The sequence below is a fragment of the Oncorhynchus mykiss genome, chromosome 2, assembly GCF_057628025.1.
Source record: "Oncorhynchus mykiss isolate SJ-2025 chromosome 2, ASM5762802v1, whole genome shotgun sequence".
Lineage (NCBI taxonomy): Eukaryota > Metazoa > Chordata > Actinopteri > Salmoniformes > Salmonidae > Oncorhynchus > Oncorhynchus mykiss.
Window position 1 is genome coordinate 28121057 of NC_143023.1, and position 22098 is coordinate 28143154.

Genomic DNA, 22098 nt, shown 5'->3' on the forward strand with positions numbered 1-22098 from the left:
AAAGCCGATAACGATTAAACGGACGATTTTTTAAAATGTTATTATTTATTTGTAATAATGACAATTACAACAATACTGAATGAACACTTTTATTTTAACTTAATATAATACATCAATAAAATAAATGTAGCCTCAAATAAATAATGAAACATGTTCAATTTGGTTTAAATAATGCAAAAACAAAGTGTTGGAGAAGAAAGTAAACGTGCAATATGTGCCATGTAAAAAAAAAGCTAAGGTTTAAGTTCCTTGCTCAGAACATGAGACCATATGAAAGCTGGTGGTTCCTTTTAACACGAGTCTTCAATATTCCAAGGTAAGAAGTTTTAGGTTGTAGTTATTATAGGAATTATAGGACTATTTATCTCTATACTGTTTGTATTTCATATACCTTTGACTATTGGATGTTCTTATAGGCACTTTAGTATTGCCAGTATAACAGTATAGCTTCCATCCCTCTCCTCGCCCCCAGCTGAGCTCGAACCAGGAACACAACGAAAACAGCCACCCTCCAAGCATCGTTATCCATTGCTCCACAAATGCTGCGGCCCTTGCTGAGCAAGGGGAACAACTACTTCAAGGTCTCAGAGCGAGTGCCGTCACGGATCGAAGCGCTATTAGTGCGCACCCCGCTAACTAGCTAGCCATTTCACATCGGTTACACCAGCCTAATCTCGGGAGTTGATAGGCTTGAAGTCATAAACAGCTCAATGCTTGAAGCACAATGAAGAGCTGCTGGCAAACGCACTAAAGTGCTGTTTGAATGAATGCTTACGAGCCTGCTGCTGCCTACCACCACTCAGTCAGACGGCTCTATCAAATATCAAATCAGAGACTTAATTATAATATAATAAACACAGAAATACGATCCTTTGGTCATTAATATGGTCAAATCCGGAAACTATAATTTTGAAAAACAAAAAGTTTATTCTTTCAGTGAAATACAGAACCGTTCCGTATTTTATCTAACCGGTGGCATCCCTAAGTCTAAATATTGCTGTTACATTGTACAACCTTCAATGTTATGTCATAATTATGTACAATTCTGGCAAATTAATTACGGTCCTTGTTAGGAATAAATGGACTTCACACAGTTCACAACGAGCCTGGCAGCACAAACTGCTGCATATACCCGACTGCTTGCACGGAACGCTAGAGAAGTGACACAATTTTCCCTAGTTAAAAGAAAGTCATGTTAGCCGGCTTTTTCGCGAATGCGCTGGTTAAATCAAATCAAATGTTATTTGTCACATACACATGGTTAGCAGATGTTAATGCGAGTGTAGCGAAATGCTTGTGCTTCTAGTTCCGACAATGCAGTAATAACAAGTAATCTAACTAACAATTCCAAAACTACTGTCTTGTACACAGTGTAAGGGGATAAAGAATATGTACATAAGGATATATGAATGAGTGATGGTACAGAGCAGCATAGGCAAGATACAGTAGATGGTATCGAGTACAGTATATACATATGAGATGAGTATGTAAACAAAGTGGCATAGTTAAAGTGGCTAGTGATACATGTATTACATAAGGAAGGATACAGTCGATGATATAGAGTACAGTATATACGTATGCATATGAGATGAATAATGTAGGGTAAGTAACATTATATAAGGTAGCATTGTTTAAAAAGTGGCTAGTGATATATTTACATCATTTCCCATCAATTCATCACCTGTTTGGAGAAGTAGGCTGTGATTCGATGATAAATTAACAGGCACTGCATCGATTATATGCAACGCAGGACAAGCTAGATAAACTAGTAATATCAACCATGTGTAGTTAATTCGTGATTCTGTTAAGGTTGACTGTTTTTATAAGATAAGTTTAATGCTAGCTAGCAACTTACCTTGTCTTCTTGCTGCACTCGCGTAACAGGTAGTCAGCCTGTCACGCAGGCTCCTCGTGGAGTGCAATGTAAGGCAGGTGGTTAGAGCGTTGGACTAGTAACCGGAAGGTTGCAAGATCGATTCCCCGAGCCGACAAGGTAAAAATCTGTCGTTCTGCCCCTGAACAAGGCAGTTAACCCACCGTTCCTAGGCCGTCATTGAAAATAAGAATGTGTTCTTAACTGACTTGCCTAAATAGGTTAAGGTTAAAAAAAAATAGTCCACAATCGGTGTCCAAAAATGCAGATTACCGATTGTTATGAAAACCTGAAATCGGCCCTAATTAATTGGCCATTCCGATTAATTGGTCGACCTCTACTTCTGACCCACTGGAATTGTGATACATCGAATTATAAGTGAAATAATCTGTCTGTAAACAATTGTTGGAAAAATGACTTGTCATGCACAAAGTAGATGTCCTAACCGACTTGCCAAAACTATAGTTTGTTAACAAGAAATTTGTGGAGTGGTTGAAAAAGGAGTTTTAATGACTCCAACCTAAGTGTATGTAAACTTCCGACTTCAACTGTAGATATTCCATTACACAAAAAAAAAATCTGCCGTTTCCAGCTACAATAGTCATTTACAACATTAACAATGTCTACACTGTATTTCTGATCAATTTGATGTTATTTTAATGGATAAAATGTTTAGCTTTTCTTTCAAAAACAAGGACATTTCTAAGTGACCCCAAACTTCTGAACGGTAGTGTATGGAAATGTCATATTTCAGTTTATTTTATTTCTAAAAAACATTTTTTTCCATGTCATTATGGGGTATTATTGTGTGTAGGTTAATGAGGAATTATTTATTTTTAAATACATTTTGGAATAAGGCGGTAACGTAACAAAATGTGGAAAAGATCAAGGGGTCTGAATACTTTCTGAATGCACTGTAGATCCAAGTTGGCTGACTTTAAATATAAAGATTCACTGGCTACTTACTAGCGCGTAGGCTTGTGCTTGAGAGATTTTTATGAAACCAGTATTAATTTTCTATAATGCCTGCTACCAGAAATTGGTTATTATTAGTGGATGTGCATTGTACATTATTCTGGTTAAATTTGTAACAAAAAGGGCATTTTCATATTTAGCTTTGAAAGCCAGATCAGTGATTATTACAAAAAAAGCAGGTTAAACTATTTTGATAAATAAACCTACCATGCCGTCTAATATTCATTTTGTGCATGCAGAAAACTCTGAGTAGCATTTTTTTTTGTTACTTTTATAAACTGTATGAGCTGTGATATCTGTCCTGCAAACAGTTTATCAGAGACTATATAAAAATAATTGCATGCACTAGTTTGCATTTGACTAGCAATCTCTATGGTATTTTCCATGTACTTGTTAGCATTGCTAACCTTGGGATTAGAGGCTAAGTGGGGTTTGAAAATAGCGCCCCTTGTGTCCGGTGCAGGTATTACCGAATATCCCAGGATGGCACAAGGTTGGTTTGAAGGTAGGACAATCTGGATACCACCCAAGCCTACCTTGCAGCCAAGCCAATCTGTCCTTCAATCCCAGGTTAAGTAAAATAACTTTAGCCCTACCTCAATGCCTCTAATGCTTTGAGCAGCAGACATTATGGAGCACAAGATTCATACAGCAGATATCAAACATAATGAACGGTCATTGCCACTTCCAACACATATTTGCACAGACACACATGCACCTCTGATTTCTTCATTTTTTCCTTGGGTCAAATCGCTCTATCCTAAAAACTCCTTGAGAATCCTCCTTTGCTACTAGCATCCCCAGAGAGTAGCCATCCCCCCACGGTCTTCCTGTCTCTCTCCTCTCCAGACTGAGCTCATAATGAACTCCAGTATCTCTGGCCTGACTCTGTCTAAATCCCAAATGGCACCCTATTTTCTATTTAGTGCAATACTTTTGACCAGGGCCCATTGGACACAGCCAGCTTTACACTCTCCTAAAGCCCCGGACTCTCTCTCCTCCAACAGCCAGCCAAGCCAAGGGCCCTGGAGGAAGAAGCCGGATTGAACAAAGACATAATGGCTCCATCTCTCCCTCCCTGCTCTCTCTTTCACTCTCGCTCTTGCTGCTCTCATTCTCTTTCCATATCTGCTCTCATATGCTGCAATAGAGACAGGCTAAAAAGTCCTCAGGCTATTTTGACATCCAAATACCTAGGCTACAATATGTCAGTGGTAGTAGTAGGCTCAGTCTTTGTGGTAATACCCTGCAGTTTTAGCTAAGTTACAGGAAAAAGATCAGTTACACAAGAGCCTTTTCCACTTGTTTTCATTACGACTTGAGATTTAGTTTACCAAAAGAGCATGATACTAATTCAGGTGAGAAAAGTCTTGGGGAAGCCCTTATCTCCATCTATAGATACAATATGATAGCAATGCAGACGTATAATACTCATATGTGAACTGCACTAAATTTGAAGTTAAACTGAGTGAATCCCATCGTTCATTTGTCATCCATACCCGGGCCTCCTTTATTCTTCTCTCCCCAAATGTTTGACTTGGATCGCCATTCGCCAAGGGCACTGGCAGAGGAGACAGGTTTGGTTAACTCACCTTTGCCCACTGATCCATATTGTACTGACAGGGGGCTAAAGCCCATAATTAGACACCGCTGGTGACCTTGACAGTTGGACCTATAGGCTTCATGACCTGGGTGTCATCAGGAGGACAAGGTTGTCCCAAATGGCACTCTATACCCTTTACAGTGCACTACTTTTGATGTGACCTGATCAGAAGTAGTGCACTAAAAAGGGAATAGGGTGCCATTTGGGAAGTGACCTCTGGCTGTCCCTAAACAAATTAATTTACCTACATGGTTCTTCTGAAGTTTGCCAAGCCCCCTACATGGGATTTAGGTCCAGAAATTACTTCTAAGATTTTAAATGTACCTGTATAAGCAGATAGCACAAACCCCTCAGCTTTCCCAAATCCCTCGGCTTTCCCTTTTAGCCTACCAATTTAACAAATTCCTACAAGTTGGTATGCCATTCAGACAATACCACTTCATTTTACTAATAGGTTAATAGTGCTCAATGCATTTTTCTGCTGCTTAAATGTCACAGCATGAAGACCTAAAGCAGCATTTCCCTCCAATCCATGAGGACAAGGGCAATGGTGCCAGTGCCAGTGGTTAATTCTCCTCGATGCACACAGGCGGCCCACAGGGATGCGTGCAGGGCCTATTGCAATTCCACTGTGCCAAGTACTGAAGGGCATTCCAAAGGTCAGCCTGCCTCTGTGATAAATTAGCAGGCAATTCCATGGCACCATCTTCAGCTAACACTGCACCCAGCCGTTGAGGTTTCAGGCTTGAGATTGAATGTTTTTGTGAGCGAAAATGTGAATCAAACTCCACTGCTCAGCTCTCCAGTGTTCTCCCTACAGAGCAGGGATGCAATCGGGTGAGGGCCATAAAAGGCTTCTCTTTTTTTTGCACTGCTAGGGGGAAATGCAGATTTTAACTAATGAAACAACAAAAGAATATGACCTACATGCTCATTCTGTGTGTGTAAAATAAAAAGTGGTTAATGTGAACCTAACTCACAGCAAAAAAAATGCAAATCCAATGTTATTTGCTGCCTAGACTTTACTGCAATGACACTCAAGTCTCGAGAAAAAAAAAACAATACACTAATATTGCAGTTAGCCATGACAGCCTTTATAATAGAAGGATTGTGACCACACACACATCTAAATATTGCACTTGGGAAAACATTCTATTTTTGCTCAAAATAATTGCCCACTATAGAAGAGATCGATCAAGTGCACAAGGCTACATGTGTGCAAAGATAATGTTCACTGAGTAAAACAAGTAACAATCCCCCTCTCACACACACACGTTACTGTCAAGTTCATCACAACAAAAGCAATATCTTTGGGCTACACTGCACATTATTACATTTTACACTTTCTGCCTGTGGACATCTGTTCTACAACATGCCAGCAGAGCATAATACCCTTTGTTGGCATAATTGAGCTCTTTCAGGCAGAGAGTCACCCTTTTTATCCACTGTATCTACGAAGTGAGAAAGAGGGAAAGTGTGTGGGGTTCCTTTCACCTCTATAGAGGCATCCAGCTTAAGCCAGGCCCAGCTCCAGCTACACTTGATCCCTGAATCCACTTGTTTAACAAGCAACGCCTCATTTTCACCAATTTTCTCATTCTGAAAATTAACCACATATTGTAGAGGGAAAACAGTTCACAGATAGTAGTTAGTTTGTTAGCTTTGCCAGGGTCCAGTAAGCAACTAACGCATTAAAACTTGAGGAACGGTGTGCTGAAAAGCCCCCCAGGCCAGAACCCCCCCCCCCCCCTTCACATGAACACGCACACGACTCAATTCTTCATTGCTGTGACTTGCTTGCTAGTTGAGATTTATGATCACGTTCGGCTGTGTTTCATTTAATTTTTTATGTTGGTTTGATCGCGGGGGAGGCACTAGTAATGTCTGCAGTTTTCAGTTTGGCTATTTGTTTCAAGTGTGTTAGTCTATAAATAAATCACTGCCAAAATTTGTCATCTCTCCCATGTCTTATTTGACTAGTAGTTGTTCTGAAATGTTTATTTCTTGCCTACATTTTACTCCCTCCTCTATGTTTAATATAACACACATACATTAATTATTAATTGGGACTGCATGTCCTAGGACACTTCAGAATCCTTTTTGGTGACCTATCATGCCCTCTGATGTGTGCCACAGGAATGATTAGACTCTAGTCACAAAAGGAAGTGGTTATTTCAGCAATAATAGTTTTCAGAGCCATCTACTGTTCTCTCTACCCATCCCTCAATCCCCCATCCCATCGTGCTTTTCCCTCTTATGGCTTTTCCTACATTGTTTTAAACTTTTTCTGTTTTAGTTTTTAAGAATGTAGGTACAGTAGTAATAATAAAATAATAATAATAATAAAATTTGTACTCTGCTTAAAAAAGTTCAAATATATAAGTCAACATGAGTGCATATCCATAATCACAGTCAACTGTTATAATACAATTTAAAAAAAAGTATAAATGTATAATAATATAATAAACAAAACTATGACAATGTGCCTCCATAAAGAATCCTCTCCCCAATAGGTCCCTCCGCCCTCAATAGGACACCCCCAGCTCCTCCACCATCCCCATCAACCTCCCCCCACCAATCAAACACAATAATGATAATAATAGAAATAAAATTAAAATATATATATATATACATACACACACACACACACAGTACATATACATATGCACAGGACACATGTGCACAGGACTCAACTTATCTCTTATCTATTTTCCTACATCAGATATACAGATGACATTTCCACCTGGATGACAGCACATAATCAGCAAGACGGAGATGCTCTTCATCCGAGGGAATGCCGGCCTTTCTCAGATGTTAGATAATGATTATCACGTCATTTACATTCCAGCCCTTGTCAGCTCCAGATTTGACTACTACAACTCACACCCTGCTGGAATCCCTGCCTTCTCAGATTCCCCTCTGTTATTAATCTCTATATTGTAATCAATAAAGTGTTTCAAAATGCTGTACTTTTATTAACATATATGTTCAGATCATTCCTGAGAGAGAAGGGGTGTATTATCAGATGGTCACCCATGCCAACAATTACAGTTACATCTTGTGAGGTCTTTGCCTTGAAAGTAAGTATGAGAGTATAAGTAATGTACAATTAAACTGCTGAAAGCATACTGACTAAAAGGCAAAACAGAACTGTGAAATTATATTATAGCTGTGTCGTTGTATACTTGCGAATTAGAATTAAGTGTAACATCATTTTGTTGAGGAAAACTGAAATGCCCATCACATTGTTTCCCCAGTTTGATGAATGTGTTCTGAACGAGGAGTCGATTGTCTTTTCAAATATGGATAAAGATGTTAACATCATAAGAGAAGAAATAGCAGTCACTCTTCTCCAAAACACCGGTATGTTCAATTTCTAATTTAATATAATTGTAGATAAAAATAAAACATTTATATGGATCTTTCAAGGTTATCTGTGATCCAACTTCTAACTAGACAGCCACTAAAACACATGTATTTAAATAAGTATGTTACAAGAACCCTACACTATTCCCTTGTTCCCTGTTTTCTCAGAAAAATACATGTAAAGATGTATAGACTACTTGACATTATGTTTTGCTAGATGACCTGAGACAATTGTGCCACTTATGTGGGGAGGTGGACAATAATGAGAAAGACACTAACTGGGTAATTGCTTGTTTACTTCTAAAAAGGCACATTTTTAGGAGTACGAATTTGTATCAGCAGTAATATTTCTAGAGGTAGCATCATCCACTTTGTCTGATAATTAAATAATTGTAATTCAAGAAAATGTATTGAATGTTTAATATTTAACATTTTTCATCATAAATTTCAGATTGGTTGTGACCGCTGCCCACGATGGTTCCACCAGTCCAAACCATCACATCATTGGAGGATTATGTCTGCGCCGCCTGTCAGGACTAGGTTAGGCTTGAGTTAAAGTGGACTAAATGTTTAGTCAAGCGTTTGCAGCGTTTCAATATTTGTTTGTTATTTGTCTTTTTATATTTGATTTATTATCATTTTATATCTTATGCAAATCGACATTTGTATTTCTTATTTAATGCTTGTTAACAAACGTAACTGTCTGTGATGTTGTGTTATTGTGTGATAATAGTTGTGTATTATCATTATTTTCTTAAACATTACAAAATGTTTCTAAAATAAATGTTTATGTTTCTTTATACTCTAATTTTGTTTTCTGTGGCACACACTACTGGTCAACATGAGCTACCAAAATGATTCTGAAGTGTGCCAGGCCTTGCAGACCCAAGATAGAAGGTGGGAGGGGGGGGGATTTGAGTGCGTTCACGCAAGCTTTTCTGCACAAGGAGTCGTACGCCAGTTAATACTGTAATGACCTGACTAGATCATAAAGGAACAAGGGTCCAGACAGAGGCTTGAGTTTCCCAATTTACGGTTTATTAACCCAACTTCACACAGGCTACTGTTTGGCCGTAGCCCACGCCAAATAAATGATGGATACCATATAAAACAACCGTGACCTTCTCTTGTGACGGCCAGACGTAAGAGAGAGAACCATGGCTAAACCCGGTCTTAAACCCAATGCTCAAACCTCCCTCCACGCCACTCCGCCAACCACCAGGATGCACGGCATCAGAACATTTGAGGCATTCCTGTTGTTGGCAGATAGCAGGTCGATTGGCATGTCGGACCCCGCGAACACTGGGAACTGGTAAATACAACACAACCAACCAATAGCCTAACACATAACACACAGCTGTCCGTGAGGGTCGCTACAATTCCATAGCGAATTGGTTAGGTTACTAATGTTAGCTTATCTGATGTTGTAACGTTAGCGGTCTGACTTTATTAGCTAGTTAATTTTCACACCATAAACTAAATTATTTGTTGGCTAATGTTGCACAATATTTCTCTGGCCAGCTAACGGAGAATTCGATCCATCTAGCAAGATAGCATTTTTAAGTAAAGTTAACATTACTTGTTCCACCACACTTTCTCCCTCACCTCCAACTTTCCAAATGCCAGTCGTTTTTCAGGTTACAGCTCATGAAGTACGCTTCCTCACCCCCATCTCCGTGGTCAGGTTTCTCACCTACCTCTTCGTTATGTTCAAGGCCAGGACACCCTGCTGTAAATTAACTGGCAAACTGCCATTCCACTCTCCGCTGTCTTTCTAGAATGCGCACTGATGCTGTAACTAGCACATTGGTTGTCCCTTCTCTCTTCAGTCGTGTGCTGCATTCTGTTGTTATGTGAATGGTTGGCTGAGCCTTGGATGCAGCCAGTATTGCTCGAAACGCGCATCACTCGTTCGCATACAGCCAGTAGTCATCCAAAGCCCCCCCCCCCCCCCAAAACGTTTCTCATCGGATTGACAAGAATCACGTAGTTCGCATAGTTTGGATTCAAAACGGCGAATTTGCCGAAAGATGACTAGTTTGCATCCCTGTACAGAGGCGCCCCATGATGCTTTCCATATTAAAATATCCTGTTGTGTAATAGCTTAATTCAATTCTAAATGATACAGATGTATAAAAAATGATGGTAGGATGTATTTGGAGATGCTTGTACTCAGGACAAAACAGAACACTGTCTCAATTTAAGACGTGGATTATTAATGATTACAAAGCGTAATGGAAAGTCTTCAGATTTATTGTCAAATTGTGCACTTCCTAAGAACCGTGACCAGCATGCAGAAATTACAGAACAAGTTAAAAAAGCTTGGTCATCCTGTTACTAGGAACACAGAACTAGACAAATATTCTATATAAGATTTGTTGCACCACGGTTCACTGTCATAACCATTCAGGCACAATGACTTCAATTAGCCGACATTTGTGCTCCAGATAATATTGCGGTACACACACTACTAAGAGACGGCCTTGAAGTCCATGAAATGTAGCTAAATGCATGTTCTAATGTAAAGTGTAAAGTGTTTTTGTGAACAACAGACAAAGTAGGCTTATCTAATCTAGTTTATCTGACTAAATCAGGGGTTTTCAAAATGGGGGGAGGGGTCTTTTGGGTGATTTTATGTGAAAAAATATTTTATTAATATCACTAGCTGCAACAGAATACCACAATGGCAGGGTTTCCGTTAGGAGAAGGTGGCACCTGACATTTTGACCAGCAGCATTTAAATCTACCGGAAATTTGAGAAATTGACCAGACCCATATGCAATCGCAAATTATTTGCATAGTCAATTTACACAGAGCTCTGGCACACACACTTAGCCCACCACACATGCCACCAGGGGTCTTTTCACAGTCCCCAAATTCAAGAAAGCGTACAGTATTATATAGAGCCCGTATTGCATGGAACTTCCTTCTATCTCAAATTGTTTAAATAAACAGCAAACCTGGTTTCAAAAAGTAGATAAAGCAACACCTTGCGGCACAATGCCTCTCCCCTATTTGACCTAGATAGTTTGTGTGTATGCATTGATATGTAGGCTACGTGTGCCTTTAAAAAAAAATGTATGTAGTTCTGTCCTTGTTTATTGATGTTCAATATTATGTCATTCTGTATTGTTTAATGTTTTGTGTGGACCCCAGGAAGAGTAGCTGCTGCTTTTGCACCAACTAATGGGGATCCTAATAAAATACCAAAATACTACATTTACTTTTCCTCAGCCAACAAGACAAGTAACGAACAGCAAAATCACTAGCCTATGTCAATCTACTATGCCCCATAGTAGGACAGTTGACCTATTCTATTGGTCAGCTTGTTGAGAAAGTAATAGCCTAATAGCGTGAATGTTTGTTCTATAATGCAATTAGCAGTAAAACCTGTCAAAACCTGGCTAGGATACTTTGAAGCAAGGTAAGACCTGCACGTCATAATATGTATTAAAACTTTCAGGTTTCAAACCATTAAGTATATATGTTTTCAAAATGCATAGGGTCTTCAGCTCATTGCAAAGTGGTGTGTGACACACTGATGAAGCCTGCCTTCCGTTGCCTAAGCATTTGCTGTTTGAGATGCTGTAGCAGCAGCTCTCGCGCTGTTTGACAGATTTTCCGCTCAAAGGCTCTGTACATGTATGCTGTACGAGTGTGATAAGATACATAACGAATATACTGTACACACGCCAATTTAATTCCACTAAATTAAGCAGAATTACAGACTGATAAGCATGACCGGTCAAATGTACACTGAACAAAAATATAAAATGCAACATGTAAAGTGTTGGTCCCATGTTTCCTGAGCTGAAATAAAAAATCCCCCAAGTCTTCCATATGCACAAAAAGCTAAATTTCTCTCAAGGTTTGTTCACATTTTTTGTATTTTTTTATTTCACCTTTATTTAACCAGGTAGGCTAGTTGAGAACAAGTTCTCATTTACAACTGCGACCTGTCCAAGATAAAGCATAGCAGTGTGAACAGACAACACAGAGTTACACATGGAGTAAACAATAAACAAGTCAATAACAAAAAAGTCTATATACATTGTGTGCAAAAGGCATGAGGTAGGTGAATAATTACAATTTGCAGATTAACAATGGAGTGATAAATGATCAGATGGTCATGTGCAGGTAGAGATACTGGTGTGCAAAAGAGCAGAAAAGTAAATAAATAAAAACAGTATGGGGATGAGGTAGGTAAATTGGGTGGGCTATTTACCGATGGACTATGTACAGCTGCAGCAATCAGTTAGCTGCTCAGATAGCAGATGTTTAAAGTTGGTGAGGGAGATAAGTCTCCAACTTCAGCGATTTTTGCAATTCGTTCCAGTCACAGGCAGCAGAGAACTGGAAGGAAAGGCAGCCAAATGAGGTGTTGGCGTTAGGGATGATCAGTGAGATACACCTGCTGGAGCGTGTGCTACGGGTGGGTGTTGCCATCGTGACCAGTGAACTGAGATAAGGCGGAGCTTTCCCTAGCATGCACTTGTAGATGAACTGGAGCCAGTGGGTCTGGCGACGAATATGTATCGAGGGCCAGCCGACTAGAGCATACAGGTCACAGTGGTGGGTGGTATAAGGTGCTTTAGTAACAAACGGATGGCACTGTGATAAACTGCATCCAGTTTGCTGAGTAGAGTATTGGAAGCTATTTTGTAGATGACATCGCCGAAGTCGAGGATCGGTAGGATAGTCAGTTTTACTAGGGTAAGTTTGGCGGCGTGAGTGAAGGAGGCTTTGTTGCGGAATAGAAAGCCGACTCTAGATTTGATTTTGGATTGGAGATGTTTGATATGAGTCTGGAATGAGAGTTTACAGTCTAGCCAGACACCTAGATACTTATAGATGTCCACATATTCTAGGTCGGAGCCATCCAGGATGGTGACGCTAGTCGGGCGTGCGGGTGCAGGCAGCGAACGGTTGAAAAGCATGCATTTGGTTTTACAAGCGTTTAAGAGCAGTTGGAGGCCACGGAAGGAGTGTTGTATGGCATTGAAGCTCGTTTGGAGGTTAGATAGCACAGTGTAAGTGAGCATTTTACATCACTGTAAGTGAGAATTTTTCCTTCACCAAGATAAACCATCCACCTTACATATTAAGAAGCTGATTAAACAGCATTATCATTACACATGTGCACCTTGTAATGGGGACAATAAAATGCCACTTTAAAATGTGCAGTTGTCACATGACACAATATCACAGATGTCTCATGTTTTGAGGTAGCGTACAATTGACATGCTGACTGTAGGAATGTCCACCAGAGCTGTTGTCAGGTTGCCAGATAATTATTGTTAATTTCTTTACCATAAGCTGCCTCCAACTCCATTTTACAGAATTTGGCAGTACGTCCAACCGGCTTCAAATCAAATCACATTTTATTGGTCACATACACATGGTTAGCAGATGTTAATGAGAGTGTAGCGAAATGCTTGTGCTTCTAGTTCTGACTGTGCAGAAATATCTAACAAGTAAACTAACAATTTCACAACAACTACCTTATACACACACATGTGTAAAGGAATTATTATGTACATATAAATATATGGATGAGCGATAGGCAAGATGCAGTAGATGGTATAGAGTACAGTATATACATATGAGATGAGTAATGTAGGGTATGTAAACATTATATCAAGTGGCATTGTTTAAAGTGACTATTGATACATTTATTGCATCCAATTTTTAATTATTAAAGTGGCTAAAGATTTGAGTCAGTATGTTGGCAGCAGCCACTCAATGTTAGTGATGGCTGTTTAACAGTATGATGGCCTTGCGATAGAAGCGGTTTTACAGTCTCTCGGTCCCAGCTTTGATGCACCTGTACTGACCTCGCCATCTGGATGATAGTGGGGTGAACAGCAAGTTCAACAACAAGTGGTTGTTGTCCTTGATAATTTTTTGGCCTTTCTGTGACATCGGTGGTGTAGGTGTACTGGATGGCAGGTCGTTTGCCCCCGGTGATGCGTTGTGCAGACTAACTACCCTCTCGAGAGCCTTACGGTTGTGGGCGGAGCTGTTGCCGTACCAGGCTGTGATACAGCCCGACAGGATGCTCTCGATTGTGCATCTGTAAAAAGTTCGTGAGTGTTTTTGGGGACAAGCCAAATTTCTTCAGCCTCCTGAGATTCAAGAGGTGCTGTTGCGCATTCTTCACCACGCTGTCTGTGTGGGTGGACCATTTCAGTTTGTCCGTGATGTGTAGGCCGAGGAACTTAAAACTTTCCACCTTCTCCACTACTGTCCCATTGATGTAAAAATGGGGGGTGCTTCCTCTGCTGTTTCCTGAAGTCCACGATCATCTCCTTTGTTGACGTTGAATGAGGATATTTTCCTGACACCACACTCCGAGGGCCCTCACCTCCTCCCTGTAGGCCATCTCGTCATTGTTGGTAATCAAGCCTACCACTGTAGTGTCGTCTCAGTTGAATGTGTGCATGGCCACGCAGTCATGGGTGAACAGGGAGTACAGGAGAAGGCTGAGAACGCACCCTTGTGGGGCCCCAGTGTTGAGGATCAGCGGGGTGGAGATGTTTCCTTCCCTCACCACCTGGGGGCGGCCCGTCAGAAAGTCCAGGGCACAGTAGCACAGGACGGGGTCGAGACCCAGGGTCTCAAGCTGAATGACACCTGAAAATAGCTGTGCTGCAACACTCCCCATCCAACCTGAGATACATTGAGAGGATCTGCAGAGAAAAATGGTGAAACTCCAAAATAAATCAAATCAAATTGTATTTGTCACATGCGCTGAATACAACAGGTGTTGACCTTACAGTGAAATGCTTACTTACAAGCCCTTAACCAACAAGCAGTTTTAATAAAATCCCCCCCCCCCCCCCCCCCAAAATGTAAAAAATATAAGAATAACAAAAAATGTAAGAGTAGCAGTAAATAACAATAGCAGGGCTATACACGGGGGTACCGGGACAGAGTCAATTTGTCAATAAGCAGGGCACCGGTGATGTACTGGGCCATATGCACTACCCTCTGTAGTGCTTTGCGGTCAGAGGCAGAGCAGTTGCCATACCAAGCAGTGATGCAACCAGTCAGGATGCTCTCGATGGTGCAGCTGTAAAACCTTTTGAGGATCTGAGGACCCATGCCAAATCTTTTTAGTATCATGAGGGGGAATAGGTTTTGTCGTGCACTCTTCACGACGGTCTTGGTGTGCTTGGACCATGTTAGTTTGTTGCTTCACTACAGCCCTATCGATGAGAATGGGGGCATGCGTGGTCCTCCTTTTCCTGTAGTCCACAATCATCTCCTTTGTCTTGATCACATTGAGGAAGAGGTTGTTGTCCTTGCACCACACAGTCAGTTCTCTGACCTCGTCCCTAGAGGCTGTCTCATCGTTGTCGGTGATCAGGCCTACACTGTTGTGTCATCAGCAAACTTAACTTCTCTAGGATAGGGGGCAGCATTTGGAATTTTGGATGAAAAGCATGCCCAAATTCAACTGCCTGCAACTCATCCCCAGAAGATACGATATGCATATTATTAGTAGATTTGGATAGAAAACTGTTCGAATCATGTCTGTGAGTATAACAGAACTTATGTAGCAGGCGAAACCCCGAGGACAAACCATTCAGAATTTTTTTTTTTGGGGGGGGGTCACTCTTTTCAATGGCTTTTCATTGGGAATCCAGCTTTCTTAGGGACTTGCTTGCAGTTCCTACCGCTTCCACTGGATGTCACCAGTCTTTAGAAATTGGTTGAGGTTATTCCATTGTGTAATGAAGAAGTACGGCCATCTTGAACGAGGGTCACTTCATGTGCACTGTTTGATAGAGGCGCATGACCAGAAAGCTAGCATCAGTTTGTTTTCTTCCTGTATTGAACACAGATCATCCCGTCTTCAATTTTATTGATTATTTACTTTAAAAAATACCTAAAGTTGTATTAGAAAAGTAGTTTGAAATGTTTTGGCAAAGTTTTCAGGTAACTTTTGAGATATTTTTTAGTCACGTTGCGCAAGTTGGAACCAGTGTTTTTCTGGATCAAGCGCAGCAAATTAATGGACATTTTGGATATATATGGAAGGAATTAATCGAACAAAAAGGACCATTTGTGAAGTTTATGGGACATATTGGAGTGCCAACAGAAGAAGCTCGTCAAAGGTAAGGCATGATTTATATTGTTATTTCTGCGTTTTGTGTTGCGTCTGCAGGGTTTAAATATGTTCTCTCTTTTGTTTACGGAGGTGCTATCCTCAAATAATAGCATCGTTTGCTTTCGCCGAAAAGCCTTCACAACATGTGTAGCTTTAATTTGGTATCTTACATGTGTGATTTCATGAAAGTTAGATTTTTATAGGAATTTATTTGAATTTGGCGCTCTGCATTTTCTCAAATGTCAAAACAATTGTCTACCAAATCTCTTCACTTTTAAAATGTTGATTACTTCTACTTGCCATTATCATTCACTGGGACCCCCTGGCCGGGGGTCTCTGGGCAAGAAAAGTTTGAAAACCCCTAGACTAAATAATTAAAGAAAGATATAGTATAGAACTACACTTCTTCTAAACAAATGATTAGGCCTAAATAGACATTGACAGCCTAGATTGTTTGAAAACTGATGTCCTCACATAGCAATAGAAGTTTGTGTTATTCCCCATAGCCTATCTGAATGAAGAGTAAACAGAGCGCTTTTTGCTTGACATTTTCTGTGTGAGGAAGTAAATGTTGCCTTAAGAGTAACATGATCCAATTGGAGAAAGGTCAGCATAGTTCCCATCATAATCATATGCATGAACTCGGGCTACAACTGGGAATGCTTCACATTTAAATTATATTTCTGTCTGGTTTAATGTTACCGCTCCAGCTCCACTTCATCAGTATTCAGTCTCCCTAGAGATCCCACCCACCCACCACGCTTCTCAGTCAACCACCTCGCCCACATCCGCTTTCCCCTAATCGTCCCAAAATCTTTGTTATACTGAATTCTGCTTATAAATAATGAAACAGGCATTAAGAAAAGTAAATAGTCCCTTAGAAGGCAGCAGGCAGGCGATACAGTAAAGTAAATATGCCGTGCGTAGAAAAACTGTTAAACCAACCAGACTGGACAACACATTTCTAGCCTGATGTTTCACCTGACTTCTCTCTATGCTTTTACAATACAAATGGCTTTCTACTTTTGTCTCTCTGAGAAGACAAACAGCCTGGAGTAGTTCTGTCTTTTTGAGATGTCCCTGGGTGACCTAGTAATCCCTAGGCTCTTTCTCAATTGTCCTCCTGATTCCTCACATCCTCTCTCTTCACATCCTCAAAATGCACAGAAGAGCCTAGGTTCCTTTGTCTAATCTTCTCCTCCAATGCATTTTGAGGAGGCAAAGAGAGAGGATGCGAGGAATCAAGGAAAGACAATTGAAAAAGAGCCCTTGTTTCACGGAAGCTGAAAAGGTCTTTGAAATAGTAAAGACAATTCAGCATCTGGGCAATTCCACAGTAGAGCTCAGCAGAGTACAGCACAGCAGAGTGCATTCGAGTACAGTACTCTAGTGTATTTAACTTGTGTGTTCTACTGAACTATACTCTAGTTATTTACTGAACAGTACTGCCCTGTGCTATACTTTTCTGTGCTCTACTTTGCTGTCCAAACTTGTGAACCCAACTTCTGACTATTATGATTTTCCCCATTGTAGCCAATAAACTGCAGAAATACAGTTAGCGAACAAGTTATCGTCACAATAATTAATAAACAAAATTGATACCAATAAAACACTGACTAATTAATAGATCTACCTTTATTTGTTACTTCTGAACGTTCATTATGCTCCCATCCTAATGAGGGAGAGCAATTAGAAAATATCTTAAAGATATGTGGGTTTTTGCTAACAGAATATTAAGGCACAAGGCAATTGTTCAACAACGTACAGAAGGCAGACAAATATATCCAAAACTAAATATAAAGTGTTGATATTTGTTGGCAAGGGGTCTTTTACATCAATATGAGTGTTATGTGTTTCTAATACCTTTAAACTATTTCTGGTAGATTTTTTTTTTTTTTAAAGACCCCTTTTCCATATTTGCTTATTCCTACATTTTAAGATGGAAAATTGTAAAAACAATTAGATATCACTTAATAAAAAAAGACTTAAATTTGACATGCTCCTATGAACTTCACATGTTGCTGCTCATGGGTTCTTTTATATGGAAATCACTATATCCTTTTCACATAGTCACCATTCTCTTTCATCTATACATGATCACACCTCTGACATTTGTAGTGATGGGAGCAGGAGACAGTAGTGTTTCCAAACTGCTCCTATATGGGTTTGGTTACAAAAGGGTGAGCAGTAGCAGCAGTAACCAAGGCGAATGTTATTAAGCCTCTCTGATGCCATCAAAGCTGTAGCAACTGAGCTAAGGCCGAGAGTGCCAGGTCTCTTCTATCAGGACTTGGCTGACAGGCCTTGCACGGCTCCCTAGTGTTTTGTATTGCCGTTTGCCTTGGAGACGATAAGCACCCTGATGATGGGGATGGGAGAAGTAGCGTAGAGCGGAGCAGCCTGGAGATTCTAATGCATTTTAATAAGGCTCCCGCTCCACGATAGGCAAACAGCGCTGCTAGTATCTTACTCTGGCATTTCTCCTCACTGCCTGTCGCTGGCTTGTCCCTTCAGGATCACCTTGGAGATTTCCTCCCTGCTCTGTATCCTCATCCTTTTGAAGGACAACTTGTTCACCTCTCCACTCTCACAAAGAACCACTTAATAGGCCTCTCTTCTCGGCTGCTTTATTGCCTGTGTCCTCCAGGCTTGTCATTTTTATTCCTGGCCCAATTGTGGCATGTCAGGTTGGATCAAGCCTCCTAGTGCTCATGTTAGCTAGAGCTACAGCCCAATGCACAACAGTGGCTGTACCATACTCTCCCTCTCTTTCTCACTGCTGGGGACACACTGTCAGCCTGCCACAACAACCCAGATACAGTTAAAGCCACTGTAGTCTGTAAGGTTTCCAATCATTCTAAAATAAACCACTTAATAGCCTAGATTATTCTCCTTACAAAAAATCTTCCAGATTCCTTAAAGTTAACAGTACTTCGTTTATTTTAGAGGTCAACCGATTAATCGACATGGCCGATTAATTAGGGCCGATTTCAAGTTATAACAATTGGTAAATCTGCATTTTTGGACGCCGATTATGGCCGATTACATTGCATTCCACGAGAAAGCTGCGTGGCTGGCTGACCACCTGTTACGCGAGTGCAGCAAGGAGCCAAGGTAAGTTGCTAGCTAGCATTAAACTTACCTTATAAAAAACAATCAATCTTCACATAATCATTAGTTAACTAACACATGGTTGATAATATTACTAGGTTAACTAGCTTGTCCTGCGTTGCATATAATCAATGCGATGCCTGTTAAGTTATCATCGAATCTCCGCCTACTTCGCCAAACGGGTGATGATTTAACAAAAGCACAATCGTTGCACGAATGTACCTAACCATAAACATCAATGCCTTTCTTAAAATCAATACACAGAAGTAGATTTTTTAAAACCAGCATATTTAGTTAAAATAAATGAATGTTAGCAGGCAATATTAACTAGGGAAATTGTGTCACTTCTCTTGCGTTCATTGCACACAGGTTCATGGTATATGCAACAGTTTGGGCCGCCTAGTTCGTTGGGAACTAATTTGCCAGAATTTTACATAATTATGACATAACATTGAAGGTTGTGCAATGTAACAGCAATATTTAGATTTAGGGTTACCACCCGTTCGATAAAATACAGAATGGTTCCGTATTTCACTGAAAGAATAAACGTTTTGTTTTCAAAATTATAGTTTCCGGATTTGACCATATTATTGACCAAAGGCTCGTATTTCTGTGTTTATTATATTATAATTAAGTCTATGATTTGATATTTGAGCAGTCTGACTGAGTGGTGGTAGACAGCAGCAGGCTCGTAAGCATTCATTCAAACTTTACTGCGTTTGCCAGCAACTCTTAGCAATGCTTGAAGCACAGCGCTGTTAATGACTTCAAGCCTATCAACTCCTGAGATTAGGCTGGCAATACTAAAGTGCCTATTAGAACATCCAATAGTCAAAGGTATATGAAATACAAAATGGTATAGAGAGAAAGAGTCGACGCATCATAATTCCTATAATAACTACAACCTAAAACTTCTTAACTGGGAATATTGAACCACCCGCTTTCATTTGTTCTGAGCAAGGAACTTAAATGTTAGCCTTTTTTACATGGCACATATTGCACTTTTACTTTCTTCTCCAACACTGTGTTTTTGCATTATTTAAACCAAATTGAGCATGTTTCATTATTTATTTGAGACTAAATAGATTTTTATTTGTGTATTATATTAAGTTTAAAAAAAGTGTCATTTTATATATATATATATATATATATATATATAAAAATTCAAAACAAATCAGCCGATTAAATCACTACCAGCATGTTTTGGTCCTCCAATAATCAGTATCGGCGTTGAAAAATCACGATCGGTCGACCTCTAGATTGTTTCCAGACGTTGCCCCAGGTGCCCATGAGAAATGGGTGCTGATGCATCTATTCTGCAGGGGGTGAGGAGAAATGTCAGACACAAGGGAGGACAGATCATCCTATGGAAACATTGCAGCATAGCACAGAATTCAGCCACATGACAGACTCCTAAAAGGCCAGAAAATTAAATGCAATAGTATGAAATAGTCCAGAAGAAAATACATCTATTTTATTTTTACCTTTATTGAACTAGGCAAGTCAGATAAAAACAAATTATTTTTCAATGACGGCCTAGGAACAGTGGGTTAACTGCCTTGTTCAGGGGCAGAACGACAGAGTTTTACCTTGTCAGCTCAGGGATTCGATCCTTCAACCTCCCGGTTACTAGTCCAACACTAACCACTAGGCTACCTGCCGCCCCATTTATAGGTCTAAGAAGCATTGTGTGCATTACACAGATCTTCATAAAAAGCAGAAACTGAGTATTGTCAATAACACACCAATGAATTTGCTGATAGACACACACAGTGGGGAGAACAAGTATTTGATACACTGCCGATTTTGCAGGTTTTCCTACTAACAAAGCATGAGGTCTGTAATTTTTATCGTAGGTATACTTCAACTGTGAGAGACGCAATCTAAAACAAAAATCCAGAAAAATCACATTGTATGATTTTTAAGTAATTAATTAGCATTTTATTACATGACATACGTATTTGATCACCTACCAACCAGTAAGAATTCCGGCTATCACAGACCTGTTAGTTTTTCTTTAAGAAGCCCCCTGTTCTCCACTCATTACCTGAATTAACTGCACCTGCTTGAACTCGTTACCTGTATAAAAGACACGTGTCCACACAATCAATCAAACAGACTTCAACCTCTCCACAATGGCCAAGACCAGAGAGCTGTGTAAGGACAACAGGGATAAAATTGTAGACCTGCACAAGGCTGAGATGGGCTACAGGACAATAGGCAAGTAGCTTGGTGAGAAGGCAACAACTGTTGGCGCAATTACTAGAAAATGGAAGAATTCAAGATGACGGTCAATCACCCTCGGTCTGGGGCTCCATACAAGATCTCACCTCGTGGGGCATCAATGATCATGAGGAATGTGAGGGATCAGCCCAGAACTACACGGCAGGACCTGGTCAATGACCTGAAGAGAGCTGGGACCACAGTCTCAAAGAAAACCATTAGTAACACACTACGCCGTCATGGATTAAAATCCTGCAGCACACGCAAGGTCCCCCTGCTCAAGCCAGCGCATGTCCAGGCCCGTCTGAAGTTTGCCAATGACCATCTGGATGATCCAGAGGAGGAAAGGGAGAAGGTCATGTGGTCTGATGAGACAAAAATAGAGCTTTTTGGTCGAAACTCCACCCGCCGTGTTTGGAGGAAGAAGAAAGATGAGTACAACTCCAAGAACACATCCCAACCGTGAATGCTGGTTTTCAATTTTAGTTGGTGGGATTTTCATAAAAGTCATCCTCAGTCAACATGGATTTAGGTAATTGTTGAAAATCTAAGGGATTAATTACTTGGTTTGTGATTGTCCTAGTCTAGCTAAATCTCTCCAGGATGATTGATTTGAAGGAAAAACATTCAATCCCAGACAATACTACCTGACCAAACTGTGTTAGAAGTTACCATTTAAGTCATCCTGAATTGAGATGAACGCACATATAACCCTAGTAATGACAGATTTAAAGCAAGGACAAATTAGTGTTTACTACTTCAGTCTTGTTTAGGCCTAGACAAAACTGTGTTCATGAACAATCGCGATTGATAAAAATGTCGGTTCAGATTACC

The 22098-nt window shown here is 40.2% G+C and overlaps 1 protein-coding gene across 2 annotated transcripts in view; it reads right to left on the bottom strand.

Moving 5' to 3' along the window:
* LOC110485998 (protein O-linked-mannose beta-1,4-N-acetylglucosaminyltransferase 2) overlaps positions 1-22098 on the bottom strand; it is a 34243-nt gene that overhangs the window by 11496 nt on the left and 649 nt on the right. The gene's annotated exons all lie outside the window — the stretch shown is intronic.